Genomic DNA, 11,713 nt, shown 5'->3' on the forward strand with positions numbered 1-11,713 from the left:
AAGAGACTCTATCGTAACAGCTTGCTGAGATTACTAACAGATTAACACCTGGCGGTTGTGCCTTTAAGGATACTGTTATGAGCCACGGCTGTGGCTCATTCCTGTTTTGTATGTCGGTTAGGTATTTTATGTTATTCTTCTGTTCATGTTCCCCGTGGGTGTCATGGGATGCTCGGAGCTCACCCTTTAGGAGGGGATACTGTTATGAACCACAGGTAGTGGTTCATTCCTATTTTATGTTTATAAGTTGTCTTGCAGGCCAGGATTTCCCGTTGCTCTGTTTAAGAATACTCTTGGTTGCTGCCGCTGGTGAGTCTGTGTAATTGCAGCTTGTTCCCATGTGTTCAGCCTCACCTAGCTGCTAATAGCATCTTGTCAGTTTGGAGTCATGCAACAGGGCAGCTGCATTATATTATTAATTAGGCTTCTCTGTTATATGCTGGCTCAGTGCAATTCACAGACGCTGGTGATATTTCTAGGTTTCCAGTCTGCTTGAGTTCTGAGCTTGGTTCCTGCTAGTTCCTGAGCTCCTGTGTAGCAGTGTCAGTCGAGCTGCTTCCTGTGTCGATTCCTGTATCAGTCCCTGTGTCGATTCCTGTGTCTGATCCCGTGTCCTGCCGTGAGGCGTTCCTGTCCTGAGGTCCAGTGCCTTTGCCTGTGCCTGGTCAAGTTTCTGGCTTCTTGGTGTCCACCGGTCTGTCGTTTGGGATTCTGCCTGTCCTCCAGTTCTGAGAGTCTGTGTCAGCAGCATTGGGAGTTCCTGTCCGTTTGCCAGTATTCGTACCGGTTCCGTGAGTAGCGGCTCTGCCGCGTCCGTCGGTCTAGGCCGCTGTATTCCGTTATTATTTCTGTCACTGGTGTTTTGCAGAGGGTTCTGCTTATGCTGTCACCACCGGGACACAAAAGTATTGTGTCGCCGTGTGGTCAGCATTTCCTTTGTTGTTCTTTTCCTTTGGCGGCAAGCCGCACATACATTTAGTTTTAGGCTAGTTAGTAGCCCCTGGCTTTGGCTGTTTCAGTTAGAGGGCCCCTTGTTATCACCCTGTCTCGGTACACTCTTTGTCTCTCATTAAGACCTGAGGGGGCATCGAAGTTGGGCAGACGTAATCCGCCCTTCAAACGTGGCTGCCATGGGCTCAAGCAACCGTAGTCTCGCAAGAGTGTACTGACAGCACGGGTGAGACAACGGAGATAGGGCGCCAGGGGCTATTCCCTTTCCATTCCCCTTTCCCAGCGTTACGTCCTGGTGCTCTGGACTCACTTCATAACATCTCCCTTGTTCTGAGCACCAGGAACCTAACATTATCACCAGCCATACCACAAAAAAGAAATAAAACTTTTTTTTCTTTTTTGGCCCAGTCCAGTGTCTAGTCTAGAATCCAGTCCTGTCTAGAATTCAGTGTGCAGAATCCAATCCGGTGTTTAGAATCCAGTCCTGTTTAGAATTCCGTGTGCAGAATCCAATCCGGTGTTTGGAATCCAGTCCTGTCTAGAAACCAGTGTGCAGAATCCAGTCCGGTGTTTAAAAATCCAGTCCTGTTTTGTCTAGTTTAAAAATCTAGTCTTGCCTTGTCTAGTCTTGCCTTGTCTAGTCTTGTCTTGTCTTGCCTTCTCTTGTCTAGTTTTAAATCCTCCTATGTCTACTATGCAAGCCCTGCAGGCATCTCTCTCAGCCCTGAACTCTGCTTTCAGTGCTTTGAGACCAGAGCGACTAGAAGTTTTGCAGCAATCCCTAAAGCAACTGCAAAACCTTCTGACTAAAATCTTGCTCATCTTGCCAGAAGTCGTTGAGAGTACATCTATCTCTAAAGAGACTCTTGTTCACAGTATGGTGACAAGAGAATCCTCTGGTTTAATTGAAGAGAAAAGGTTTAAAAGTTTTCTGCGGCCCAGGCTCTCAGAAGAGGAGCGTCTGCGTCGCAGAAACTTAAACTTATGCCTATATTGTGGGGGTTTAGGCCACTATCTGCAGACCTGTGAGTTGCGCAAGCCAAAGTATGGTGACGAGTCTTGCCCTCTGGCCAAGTTGAGTCAGGATACAAGACCTACTCCTGTCTCTACTGTGGCAGAGGTACTTGTCACACAACCCACACTAAAAAGCTCTCTGTCCTATAATTGGGGTCCTTGGGCAAGGGAGCCCCATTATAGATTCAGGAATCAAAAGAGAATGTTTCTCTCCTCTCTTGAGGTTCCTGTTGAAGCAGAGTTGCAAGCCCCTGGAGTGGTGCCCGTTGCCCAGGGTCCTGGAGTGGTGCCCTTTGCCCAGGGTCCTGGAGTGGTGCCCGTTGCCCAGAGTCCTGGAGTGGTGCCCGTTGCCCAGGGTCCTGGAGTGGTGCCCGTTGCCCAGGGTCTTGGAGTGGTGCCCGATGCTCAGGATCTTGGTGCGGTACCCGATGCCCAGAGTGCTGGAGCGGTACCCGATGCCCAGAGTGCTGGAGCGGTACCCGATACCCAGAGTGCTGGGGCGGTACCCGATGCCCAGAGTGCTGGAGCGGTACCCGATGCCCAGAGTGCTGGAGCGGTACCCGATGCCCTAGCTTATAGAGGGACATCTAATATTATAGTTCAGGTGTCCATACCAGAAGAGATCTCAGAAGCTGTTACCCCAGGTAGGGACTTGAAAAGCGCAACCCCAGAAAGGGTATCTAAAACCATAGTGCTAGAAGAAAACTCGAGAAGCAAAACCCCAGAAGGGATATTTGAAGTAATATCCCCAAGTGGGGTCTCGAGAGACGCAGCCTCTAAGAAGGGTCTAGAGGTCGCTTCCCCAGGAAAGAACTTAAGAGGCGTAGCATTAGTGGAGGTGCTGAAGGTTATAGCTACAGCAAAAGTCCCGGAAGTCATAGTCCCGGGAGAAGTTTCGATAATTATCGACTCAGAGAGGGAGGCCGACGGCTCGGTCCCAGTAAAAGAATCCGAGGTGCTGACCCCAGCGGGGTTCCCGGAGGCCTCTGCCCCAGCGGGGTTCCCGGAGGCCACTGCCCCAGCGGGGTTCCCGGAGGCCACTGCCCCAGCGGGGTTCCCGGGGGCCACTGCCCCAGCGGGGTTCCCGAAAGTCACTGCCCCTGGTGGGGTTCCCGAAAGTCACTGCCCCGGGTGGGGTTCAGAAAGTCACTGCCCCGGGTGGGGTTCAGAAAGTCACTGCCCTGGGTAGGGTTCAGAAAGTCACTGCCCCGGGTGGGGTTCAGAAAGTCACTGCCCCGGGTAGGGTTCAGAAAGTCACTGCCCCGGGTGGGGTTCAGAAAGTCACTGCCCCGGGTGGGGTTCAGAAAGTCACTGCCCCGTGTGGGGTTCAGAAAGTCACTGTCAGAAAGTCACTGCCCCGGGTGGGGTTCAGAGAGTCTCAGCCTCGAGTCAGGTCAATAGTGACCAGGTCCTAGCAAAGCACTCCAGTCAGTCAGATGGGAAGGAAACAGATCCTGACTCTGTTGATATCTCAACATCCATAATCTTTGATGGGGACTTAGCCCAATTTCTGGCGCTTTTCAAACACTATTACACTATAATGTTGTCTAGACCATTTCTGGGCATCACTTCAGAGAACCTTGTGCTCTATCTGATTTATTCTTTTAGAGGAGAGCCTTTTGAGTGGGCGACCAGCCTAATGAAAGCTGAAGATCCCATTCTTCAGGATCCCCCAGCATTCAGTGATGCAATTATTAAAAGATATGGTTCCAAAGAAATTGGTTCAGGTTCCTCTAAGTCACCCGTCGTGTCTGCTGAGAGTCCACCAAATACTGTAAACTCGGCACAAGAGTCTCAGCCCGTTGTTTTGACTGCAGGATGTGCTTTTCTGAATTCTTCTTCTAATAGGAGTACTTTGCCAGAAAGTTCAGCTCCCAAGGGAAAGAAACCTGTCTCTGATTTGAACGCAGCCTTGCTGGGTGGTACCATCAGTTCAGACAATGTTTGGGGAATTACCTTGGTCAGACCTAAAGAGCTTTGTAAAAAGAAGAAGAAGAAGAAGAAGAAAAAGAAATAATTTTTGACTCTTGCCTTGATAAAAAAAGATTTTTTTTCCTTGTCTTGTGTCCAGTGGCCACCGTCAGGGGGAGGGCACTGTTACAAGCTGTGGTTGCAGCTTGTTTCTGTTTTCTTGACTGTTAGACCAGTGTGTCAGGTTTTTTTTTTTATCCCTTGTTTTGGATAGTCTGTATTTTGGGGTCCTTTGACCCCTCCTCAAGGGGGGGGGGTACTGTTATGAGCCACGGCTGTGGCTCATTCCTGTTTTGCATGTCGGTTAGGTATTTTATGTTATTCTTCTGTTCATGTTCCCCGTGGGTGTCATGGGGTGCTCGGAGCTCACCCTTTAGGAGGGGATACTGTTATGAACCACAGGTAGTGGTTCATTCCTATTTTATGTTTATAAGTTGTCTTGCAGGCCAGGATTTCCCGTTGCTCTGTTTAAGAATACTCTTGGTTGCTGCCGCTGGTGAGTCTGTGTAATTGCAGCTTGTTCCCAAGTGTTCAGCCTCACCTGGCTGCTAATTGCATCTTGTCAGTTTGGAGTCATGCAACAGGGCAGCTGCATTATATTATTAATTAGGCCTTTCTGTTATATGCTGGCTTAGTGCAATTCACAGACGCTTGTGATATTTCTTGGTTTCCAGTCTGCTTGAGTTCTGAGCTTGGTCCCTGCTAGTTCCTGAGCTCCTGTGTAGCAGTGTCAGTCGAGCTGCTTCCTGTGTCGATTTCTGTGTCAGTCCCTGTGTCGATTCCTGTGTCTGATCCCGTGTCCTGCCGTGAGGCGTTCCTGTCCTGAGGTCCAGTGCCTTTGCCTGTGCCTGGTCAAGTTTCTGGCTTCTTGGTGTCCACCGGTCTGTCGTTTGGGATTCTGCCTGTCCTCCAGTTCTGAGAGTCTGTGTCAGCAGCATTGGGAGTTCCTGTCCGTTTGCCAGTATTCGTACCGGTTCCGTGAGTAGCGGCTCTGCCGCGTCCGTCGGCCTAGGCCGCTGTATTCCGTTATTATTTCTGTCACTGGTGTTTTGCAGAGGGTTCTGCTTATGCTGTCACCGCCGGGACACAAAAGTATTGTGTCGGCGTGTGGTCAGCATTTCCTTTGTTGTTCTTTTCCTTTGGCGGCAAGCCGCACATACATTTAGTTTTAGGCTAGTTAGTAGCCCCTGGCTTTGGTTGTTTCAGTTAGAGGGCCCCTTGTTATCACCCTGTCTCGGTACACTCTTTGTCTCTCATTAAGACCTGAGGGGGCATCGAAGTTGGGCAGACGTAATCCGCCCTTCAAATGCGGCTGCCATGGGCTCAAGCAACCATAGTCTCGCAAGAGTGTACTGACAGCACGGGCGAGACAACGGAGATAGGGCGCCAGGGGCTATTCCCTTTCCATTCCCCTTTCCCAGCGTTACGTCCTGGTGCTCTGGACTCACTTCATAACATCTCCCTTGTTCTGAGCACCAGGAACCTAACAGATACAGAGTATATAGTGGAGCATGGCTACATTTTAGTGCTGAATAAGATCAAATGAGACAAATGTGTTTGTTTGTATTTTATTTGTGATGAATTGTTACATATATAATACCATGTTTTAAGATAGTAACAAATTGTTATAAATATGTGGAATCAAGTATAGAGGTATATAAAGGAAATACCAAGCTATTTTGTGATCTAAGATAAAATCAATCTTTTTAATTCATAGTTTGCCAGCGCTGTCTGTGTTTTGTAGAGTCTAGAAGAGATGTCAAATGTGAAACAGGCAAATCAATGAAAATACAAACCACTAAGGTTGAAGAGCACATTGTGTGTTCAGAAATGTCACAAATCCCTGAGGAGAGTGTAGGGGTGTCCACATTAGATATGTGCGAGTCTGACATTTCTCATACTGTGCTCATAGAGAAGCCTTCTTCCACCATTGCTACACCCTGTACAAATGTATTATTAATGAGCATCACACGTATAGCTGGTGACAAAGAAATTGAGGATGTAAATGTGGAAGTGCAACAGAATGAGGGGACTATTTATGTAGCTGACACCATTAATGAGGATTGTGTTGATGAGGATGGTGTTTGTGAAAGTCAGGCACCAGTGGCCGCAGTTCTTGTCAATTGTCAATTTATCTATAGCATTTGTAAATCCAAAGTAAGTTGAGGTAGGGACATTAACCATTTAGGTAACCTGTTAGGTCAACTTGCAGCAAGTCCATGCAAAGTTTTTGTCAAAATCTGAAAAATATGCTAAAATAATACGATGCAGTCCAGCATCAGCTAGATCCCATCTCTCAGCTAGATCCCAGCACATACAATCTCCAATGCCAACCCCTTCATCATCAATATCCTCATTAATGTTTGGAGGTAGTCCTCTTGCATCCACTTTGCTAAGGCTAACTGACTCCTCCTCTATTCAGGATTCCTCAGCAGAATCTTTGAGCTCTAGGCCTGCTGCTGGTGATGGCAGGGCCAAAACTAGCATTTTCGTCACCCGGGGCAAGGCAGTAATTTGGCGCCCTCATAAAAAAAAAACCTGTCAGACTAAAATAATCAGATTATCAAAAAATTTGTAAAAAGGGGATACTATTGGACAATATTCCCCTATGTGCCTCAAATGCCCTATGCGTCACATGCCCCACCAGCGTGTATAACTACATGCTCCTCTGGTTTTCCCCATACATTGCACTAAATCATACACTTCATTAATGCACCACATTCCCCTATCCACTGCACTACATCACTATACTACATCCGCTACATGCTGAACTACATCACTACACTATATGCCCCTATGCACTGCACTACATACCCTATATGCTACACCACATCAGTGCACTACATGCCCCTATATACTGCAGTACATTACTACACTACATACCCCATATGGTACACTACATAACTACACTACACCCCCCTATAAGCTACACCAAATCCCCCATCTGGGAAGCAAAGCGTAGGTTGATACTGCTAACTGGGGGCACAATGCACTTCTATAGTTTGTACGGTGCACCACACGCTAGTCGCAGCACTGCATGACAAAGAAGAGACTTTAAGACCATAGCTGGTAGGAGAGACCCCAGGTACTGGAGCTCACTCACACAGTGTCAAAGCCAGCTGCGGGCAGACAGGTAGGTCAGAGACATTGCCCTGGGAGTTCTCTGCTGTCTCACTTGAGCAGCACAGCACTGCTGGTTTAAAAAAAAAACCCTGCTCCTCTGTAACTCCTTGGTGCCCCCTCAAATCTTGCACCCGGGGCACATGCCCCCTTAGCCTCCCCTAGTTACGGCCCTGGTGGTGGTGAATCTTTATCCCAGAAGGGGACCAAGAAGACTATAAGTAGTTTAAAACAACAAATGTGTTTGAAACAATCCTTTGGAAGAGGAATCAAGTATGAAAGCTTCAATCCAGTTGCACAGTGGATCCTTAAAGCCATGACAGCTACAGTATGCTGGTATTAGATCTGCATCTAATATCAACCATTAATGTATCTAGTTTTTGAGAGTTATTTGAGGTATCCCTGCTACAAAATTCCATCTCGGTTCCATTTGCCCCAAACAACAATTCCGCACCTGTACGAGGACATTAAATAAAACTAATTCTTGGGCTATAAAATGCCATTGTACTCACTATCCACTTAACAACATATGTGGACAAATGGTACTTGTCAAATTTAAGATTATTTGACTTTGAGGGTAATTCAGACCTGATCGTAGCAGCAAATTTGTTAGAAATTGGGCAAAACCATGTGCACTGCAGGGGGGGGGGGGCAGATATACCATTTGCAGAGAGAGTTACATTTGGGTGGGTTATTTTGTTCCTGTACCGAGTTAATACTGGCTGCTTTATTTTTACACTGTAATTTAGATTTCAGTTTGAACACACCCCACCCAAATCTAACTCTCTCTGCACATGTTATATCTGCCCTCCCCCCCCCCCCCCCCCCTCCCCTGCACTGCACATGGGGGGTAAATCAGAGTTTATCGCAGCAGCATATTTGTTAGCAGTTGGGCAAAACCATGGGGTCGATTCCGAATTGATCGTATATGTGCTAAATTTAGCACAGCTACGATCAGGAACACAGACATGCGGGGGCACGCCCAGCACAGGGCTAGCCCACTCCGCATGTCAGTCGCTGCACCATCACAGAAGTACAAAAGCATAGTACAGCGGTGATGCTTTTGCACTTCAGAAGTAGCTCCCGGCCAGTGCAGCTTTTGCGTGCTGGCTGGGAGCTACTCATCGGTGCCCAGGTGGCTGCGGCTGCGTGTGATGTCACATGCAGCCGCTACGGCCCACCCCCGCACAGTCCGGCCACACCTGCGTTGGCCAAACTGCACCCACAAAATGGCGGCCAATTGCTGCCATGCCACCCCACGACTGCCTCTGCCTGACAATCAGGCAGAGGCAATCGCTAGGCAATGACAGAGATCGATCAGGTCAGGATGACCCCCAATGTGCACTGCAGTAGGGACATTTATAACATGTGCAGAGAGAATTAGATTTGGGTTGGGTGTGTTCAAACTAAAATATAAATTGCAGTGTAAAAATAAAGCAGCCAGTATTTACCCTGCACAGAAACAAAATAACCCACCCAAATCGAACTCTCTCTGCAAATGTTGTATCTGTCACACCTGCAGTGCACATGGTTTTGCCCAACTGCTACCAAATTTGCTGCTGCGATCAGGGCTGAATTACCCCCATGGTTTTGCCCAACTGCTAACAAATTTGCTGCTACGATCAGGTCTGAATTACCCCCTGTGACAGCAGCATGTAACACAAAAGACAAAATACCAACTCATTCACAAGCAGGCTACTCTCTTTATCACTGGCTTCATTAAGAGGCATACCAGTGTCAACCTGTTAGAAAAGCTAAAAGATGTCATAGAAAATGGCTTACTGTGCTAGCACTCTCCTCAGGATTTGTCATTTCTGGTGCCAGTAATATAGGGGGTCATTCCGAGTTGTTTGCTGCTAGCTATTTTTTGCAGCGCTGCGATCAGATAGTCGCCGCCCATTGGGGTGCGTATTTTCGCTTTGCAAGTGTGCGAACGCTTGTGCAACCGAGCGGTACAAAAAGGTTTTGTGCAGTTTCTGAGTAGGTCTGAACTTACTCAGCTGCTGCGATCACTCAGGGCCGTCTTTTCGTATGGGCTCAATGGGCTCTTGCCCAAGGGCCCCAGGAGTATAAGGGCCCTAGGCTGATAGCTGAGGGTCCCCTCTTTCCAGGGATACCAGATTTTTGAAAACCGGCCCTGGGGAACCAGAGATATCCGACTTGAAAGCAGTGGTCCCCATCCTAGCCTGTTAATTGCTCTTCCCAGCCAGATATCTCGGGTTTTGTTTGAGTTAGAGTTTTTCTGATGGTATACTCCAAAAGCTGTGACTCTCCACTTGTGGTGGACACTGGTAGCTTGTCTCTACTATGCCCAGAGCCAGAGATATCAGCCTTCCAGCAGCTGGTCCCTGCTCCAGCTCCAAACGGCTGGTATGCAGTTTTATATTTTCGTTGGTGAATTGCTCTGGCTCCTGAACTCTGATCCCCAAGTCCCTAGCACCTCCTAAAAGGTGGGACTCTCTAGTTTTGTATCCCATTCAAAGCTAAGAAATATATTTTCAGGAACTTGAGATATCTGCAGTCAAGTAAGCTGCCCACCCCCCCCCCCACCGGAAAATGATGAATATTAAGCCTACTCCATTATCCTCCCCTCCCCTACGTATTAAACACCCCCTACCACCCTGGAAGTCATGTACCAGGGCTTCTTCATTCAACCCAATGCCCCTTCTACAGTTTAGCCCCATCTGTGCAGTAAAGGAGTAATTAGCAGAAATTACTGCTCCAGGTCCTACAAGCTGATCGGAAAATAGAACACCCACTACCGCTCGCAGGACATCAAAGCTGCCGCTGATCGCACCCCCCACCCCTACCACTGGAGGATGAGTAGGGGGCCCACTGCATTGCTGTGCCCAGGGGCCTACACTGCTGTTAAGACGGGCCTGCGATCACTTCAGCCTGTCCGTTCCCGGAATTGAGGTTAGACACCCGCCCTGCAAACGCTTGGACACGCCTGCGTTTTTCCAACCACTCCCTGAAAACTTGCGATCGGCTGTGCGAATGGATTCTTCGTTAAATCCATCGCCAGCACCGATTCCCTTTGTACCCGTATGATGCGCCTGCACATTGCAGTGCATACACATGAGCAGTTTTGCAGAGTTTTGACCTGATCACAGCGCTGCAAAAAATAGCTAGCGTGCGATCAGGTCGGAATGACCTCCATTGTAAGAGCATTACAACTGGGTGAATTTGAACAGGTCCCATGTTTTGTGCACACAAATTGGTGAAACAGAATTTTTTTTTTAAATGACAGGAGGTGTCTGTGGGCCGAAAAATGTTGGGATTTTTTTTCGCATTCAGTAACAGCATATAGGAGATCAGGGCTGGCAACAGAATCTTGGGGCCCCACACCCACCTTGGCCTACCCATTTTAAAGCAGAGGGTGTCTTTATATATACATCACTAATATTTATTTATTAGTGATGTGCACCGGAAATTTTTCGGGTTTTGGTTTTGGATTCGGTTCCGCGGCCGTGTTTTGGATTCGGACGCGTTTTGGCAAAACCTCACCGAAATTTTTTTGTCGGATTCGGGTGTGTTTTGGATTCGGGTGTTTTTTTACAAAAAACCCTAAAAAACAGCTTAAATCATAGAATTTGGGGGTCATTTTGATCCCATAGTTTTATTAACCTCAATAACCATAATTTCCACTCATTTCCAGTCTATTCTGAACACCTCACACCTCAAAATATTATTTTTAGTCCTAAAATTTGCACCGAGGTCGCTGGATGGCTAAGCTAAGCGACACAAGTGGCCGACACAAACACCTGGCCCATCTAGGAGTGGCACTGCAGTGTCAGGCAGGATGGCACTTCAAAAAAATAGTCCCCAAACAGCACATGATGCAAAGAAAAAAAGAGGCGCACCACAGGTATAGAATGTAGATGGATAGTATACTTAATGACGACACAGAGGTAAGTACAGCAGTGGCCTTCCGTACCGTACTGCTGTTATATATAGTATACTGGTGGTTACTGTGTCAGCAAACTGCAAAACTAAAATGCACCACAGGTATAGAATGTAGATGGATAGTATACTTAATGACGACACAGAGGTAGGTACAGCAGTGGCCTTCCGTACTGCTATATATAGTATACTGGTGGTCACTGTGTCAGCAAACTGCAAAACTAAAATGCACCACAGGTATAGAATGTAGATGGATAGTATACTTAATGAATGACGACACAGAGGTAGGTACAGCAGTGGCCTTCCGTACTGCTATATATAGTATACTGGTGGTCACTGTGTCAGCAAACTGCAAAACTAAAATGCACCACAGGTATAGAATGTAGATGGATAGTATACTTAATGATGACAAAGAGGTAGGTACAGCAGTGGCCTACCGTACCGTACTGCTATTATATATAGTATACTGGTGGTCACTGTGTTAGCAAACTGCAAAACTAAAATGCACCACAGGTATAGAATGTAGATGGATAGTATACTTAATGAATGACGACACAGAGGTAGGTACAGCAGTGGCCTTCCGTACTGCTATATATAGTATACTGGTGGTCACTGTGTCAGCAAACTGCAAAACTAAAATGCACCACAGGTATAGAATGTAGATGGATAGTATACTTAATGACGACACAGAGGTAGGTACAGCAGTGGCCTACTGTACCGTAATCAGTGGCGGATCCAGGGGGGGGGCACTCGG

This window comes from Pseudophryne corroboree, chromosome 11 (genome assembly GCF_028390025.1).
Source record: "Pseudophryne corroboree isolate aPseCor3 chromosome 11, aPseCor3.hap2, whole genome shotgun sequence".
NCBI lineage: Eukaryota > Metazoa > Chordata > Amphibia > Anura > Myobatrachidae > Pseudophryne > Pseudophryne corroboree.